At 39.6% G+C, this 4,987-nt stretch overlaps 1 long non-coding RNA gene across 1 annotated transcript; it reads right to left on the bottom strand.

Annotated features, from left to right (window-relative positions):
- Positions 1 to 640: 640 nt before the first annotated feature.
- On the bottom strand, positions 641 to 1,205 carry LOC116693192 (uncharacterized). The gene is made up of 4 exons (XR_004332864.1): positions 1,127 to 1,205; positions 990 to 1,018; positions 840 to 887; positions 641 to 747 (listed from the first exon to the last, which is right to left on the bottom strand). It is a non-coding gene; the product is annotated as an uncharacterized LOC116693192 (long non-coding RNA).
- Between the last annotated feature and the right edge of the window lie 3,782 nt (positions 1,206 to 4,987).

The following is a 4,987-nucleotide window of genomic DNA, read 5'->3' on the forward strand; positions in this document are numbered from 1 at the left end:
CTGAGTGAACAGTCTCTGTGCTAACCAACCGACAGTTAAAGCTATTTCTAAAAATCCCTGCCAGACCATCATCACGGCCTGACAGCCTCGGCGTCCTGATGAAGCTACAGTCTGCAGGACAAAGTTCATTGATGGAAGAATACTCTGTATTTCTCTACCAGGTGTGAGTAAGGATCTAAAAATCCAAATTGTCCTTAAAACATTCACCTTTGAGAAGAAATGTCTTGTTGGTAATGGAGCGAGCGTTGAGCAGAGCCGTCCTGACAGAAGCTTGGTCTGGAGTGGCTTCAGTAGAGACAAGAGGCTGCAGGGGCCAGGTGTTTCCTCTCTGACGATACCTGCCTTCAGACACATGATGTCTGTGTGATCTGGGGCTTGTAATGACAGGGAGGGGAGAATGTCGGCTTTTAAGGAGTTCCACACAACGGCAGCTCTCTGTACAAGCAGCAGAATGTCCAGGTGAGAGAGATGGAGCAGATGTTATGAGTGAAGAGCCTGGAGCCGTCACATACTTAGTCCAGGATTTAGTCTGTGACTTGCTCCAAGCTGTTAGTCCAGACCGACTAGTCTCTGTCCAGTAACATCTCTGTAAGATAGTGATGCAGGCTGCAGACCAGCAGGGGGTCACTTTGGAGCACAGTGCTCAACTTACACTGTGCTAGCTTCCAACTGGATTTCATTGAACCTGGACCTTTCCTCAGCAGTGTCAGGTTGACTGTCTCTGTGTTTATTTACCACATCCACACCCTGAGGAGAGAAATACATTGAGTTTAAACAGAAACATTTAATACATCGGTAAAGACATGAACATTTAAATGAAGAATCCACTACTGTCTTACCTGCAGCTGTTCTTCTGGTTTAGGTGGATGTTTATTCTTTCTGAAGTACTGATAAAAGAGTGATATCATTTAATTACAACGTATAAAATCATTTCTATATTCTACTGTACTACAGTAACATGGACTGAGTAATAACAGTAAAGAACATACCTGTTGGGGATTGTCTGGAATTCTTCTTCCTGTAATAAAACATTACCAATGGAAAACACCTCCATCAACTTAATGATCTGCCAATTATATTACGTATCAAAAACATAAATGTTTAATTGTCTAAATGCCAATCATACCTGTGTCTTTCTTCTTCTTGAGACACAGCATGGAAAAACAAAGTGAGTCCGATGACTAAACAGATCACAAGCCCCACAACGAGGCCAATCACAGCTCCTGATCTTAACCATGAACCTTGTTCTCACATTCAGCATCCGTTGAAGCATTTCCTGGTTTTATCAGCTGAAGATTCAATGCCTCACATCTGGAATGATAGAGGGACATTTAGACAGGAACATTGTAGGAACCATGCTGCTGCTCTAAGAGTTCGGGTGTGTCCATGTCTGATCTGAAGCTTCTCTTACTGTGTGTGGCTGACACGATGAAAATAATGTCCCATCAGAAAATGTTCCATCGCTGCAGTCAGACCCACTCAGTTTTCCCTGAGAGTGATCCTACAGATGATACAGTTCAGTTACATAATGTGGAGAGAAACAAAGGTGTATATGATTCTCTACATTTCAGTAGATCTATCTGATTTCCTTTCAGTGGATTTAGACAATATTTGATTGACATTTTTAAGCAGACAGGTAAAAATCCCATTACACTACTATTATTATTATTTTATATACACAATACAACATATCCAAGCTTTCATATTCAGGAAAAATGACTAATTCCAGTTCTCTTCTCTTCTCACTCTTTTCAAGTTCACTAAGGTTATTTCCCATGAACTCTAGTGTTCTCATTTAAAATGAAAGCTATAACTATAATCTCAAAGTCAACACTATAAACTAACCTTTTTGCCTGATATATTGTCCTGGTTGACAGCTGCTGTGTTTCTCTGCTGCCAACAGCCAATTTTTGAAGAGTCCGTACAGTAGAATCCTCCAGTGGTTCACAGAGTGTATCAAATATAGTCGTACATGCCTCTCTATCTTTAAACCAGAACCTGAAAAACCATAAATTTTACATTTTGGATTTGATCTTCTATATGGGGCAATGCTAAAATGCCCCCTTCAAAAACAGAGAACAAAAGTCTAAGCTGTACCAATCTAAATTTAACTGAAAAAGACTTTTGATCTGTTCACTGCATTTACTCACGTCAAAAGGAGCGGGCAATTTTCAATTTATGATATGAGATAGATTCGTCTTGTTTTTGGATATGCAAAATTGTGTTTGCAAAGGGGCCCCGGTTTTTTAAAAGGCGTTTTACAGAAAGGAGTCTTTTTCTAAATTTAAAAAATTTTTAAAACTTCTTTTTTGCCTTTACCATTTTGATTTAGTCAAACCCATAAGATTTTATTTATCAAAAATCAAGTGTGAAGATATTTGTAAGCACCAAATTGTCAACCCTAGAATATTGCGCTTTTCGATATTGAGGTATTTAGTCAAAATATATGATATTGTTTTTCTCCCCCCACCCCTAGTAAAAAGAGGTTTTTTATGATACTGGTTCACAGTACCCAGAGACCATGGGTTTTTTGTTTTATGAGCGTTGAATTTTCTGCGGCAGTAAACTCTTCAAAAGCTCTCGCTTTTCAAATGCCTGCAAACCCAGTCTTATCTCAAGCTTTTTCTCAGTTTTTTTCACAGATTAACAGTGGCCCACCCCCCCGGAAAAACAACAAAAAGTTATTTAATATTAGAAATAAGATAATCTCCTGTCACAGCGTGTACAGGGAAAACATTCTGGAGTGTAGCACGTTTCATGAAAGTTCCCTTATCGCAATTTGACAGGAATTAAATTTTGAACTCTGTGCAAATAACTCGATTTTGTTGAAAAAAAAACCACATGTTCGTAATATAATTTTTTAAAGAAAGGGGCTTTGCCATGTAAAAGTAGCTCGTGTCAGGGAGTGGGGGGCAGGGTTTTGGGCCCCCCTCCAGGGGCTGAGGACATTTAAACAGATCTTACCCACGAACTATAGGACAGCATTTATCCCAATTGATACCGATAGACTACAGTGAGGGGAGTCTTGAAAAACCCGCCAAGTACCTGGGGAGAGAAGATGGGTTAAAACAACAACCATACGCAAATCAAAAATCATGTAAAACTGTTGAAATAAACTCTGATTGAAATATTTCTAGATTCCCGACTGCACTTAAGGCAGCACGGAAGAGAAAAAGAAAGGAGATGAAGTAGAGTTGGAGGGACTTTGCTTGTTGTTGCAGGACACAGTCGCCTATTAGCCGCTTTCTGACCAAGTAGTTACAGGAACGTAGTTATAGGAAGAGTCCACTTCTAAACAGTTCTACTAACTACTGGAAGCCATAGGAACTGGTAGGTGGGTAAGAGACTCAAGCAGAGCAACGATCTTTATCAGTCAAGTCACTTCCCTTTTGCCCCATTTGCGCTAGCTCACTGAAGATCTTCCTGAAGATTTGTAATGTTTCCTGTGGATCTGCAGGTCCCTCTACATCGCCTTGGTAGAGCAAGCGTCACCCAACATCGCTTACTTACCCTCAGCGGGACTCTAGCAAGAGCCTTCAAAAATTACAACATATCTAATTTTTACACATTTTCTTGGCCAATTTTCATCCTACATTGCGTCCCACTGTGTTTATGCATCTCTAAGTGTTTAGTCCCTCGTGGCAACACTTTGTTGGACTGCTTAAAGCTGGGGGGTTACAAAGGAAGAAAGAAAGATAGAAATGTTGGAGTGGAGCAATATGATGTATGAATCATAATAAAAGCTTGCTGTAATAAGATCATTTTACCAACCAACAATGGTGCAGTTCTCAAATGTTTTCTTAACATCATTGTATACGGCAGGATCCCAGTTTCTGGGCTGAAGACGTCTCACTCAGATTTAGGAGGAAGCGAGACGTAAAATCCAAAACAGGAACACCATCTGGAAACAAAAAGAAGACAACCATACAGAGGTTACACTACACACAGCAGAGACATTTTCTTTAATCGTTCTTAGCCAATGACCGATACAGGCTGCCTGATTTTCTTGAGCCAATATTTGGAGCCAATACTACTTTTTCTCCCTTAAAATACATCATAAAAATGGAAACCCTGCCACACTGGCTTTGTTTTCAGCATCTGCTCCGACATTTCTTTAATAAATAATAAACAAAAACACAGATCAGTGTCACTTCTGTAATCATCTTACAGTCACATCACCCAAAAGTTGCCACATTTTTTTAACCAATACTTTTCCTTTCATCTGTACCTCAGCTCAGCTACAGTTGTGCTCATATTTTACATGCCCAGCTAAATTAACAAAAAAATCATGCTTTGGAAATTTATCTTAATGCCTCAATTAAAAAATGAGGTAAAATCCAACTTTTTAAGGACACCAATTTTCTTTGTGAATGAATAATGTATTGTAAATAAATAAATGTTCTTCCTTAAAATACAGGGGGCATAAGTATACCCTCCTATGTTAAAATACAGGGGCATAAGTATCCACCCCCCCCCCCCCGTTAAAAAACAGGGGCATAAGTATACACCCCCCTATGTTAAAATACAGGGGCATAAGTATACACCCCCCTATGTTAAAATACAGGGGCATAAGTATACACCTCCCTATGTTAAATACAGGGCATAAGTATATACCCCCTATGTTAAAATACAGGGGCATAAGTATACACCCCCCTATGTTAAAATACAGGGGCATAAGTATACACCTCCCTATGTTAAAATACAGGGGCATAAGTATACACCCCCCTATGTTAAAATACAGGGCATAATATACCCCCCTATGTTAAATACAGGGGCATAAGTATACACCCCCTATTTTAAAATACAGGGGGCATAAGTATACAACCCCCCTATGTTAAAATACAGGGCATAAGTATACACCCCCCATGCTAAAATCAGGGGCATAAGTATACACCCCCCTATGTTAAAATACAGGGGCATAAGTATAGCACCCCCCTATGTGTAAAATACAGGGGAAAAAGTATAACACCCCCTATGTTAAAATACA

Source organism: Etheostoma spectabile, chromosome 7 (assembly GCF_008692095.1).
Source record: "Etheostoma spectabile isolate EspeVRDwgs_2016 chromosome 7, UIUC_Espe_1.0, whole genome shotgun sequence".
Taxonomy (NCBI): Eukaryota; Metazoa; Chordata; class Actinopteri; order Perciformes; family Percidae; genus Etheostoma; species Etheostoma spectabile.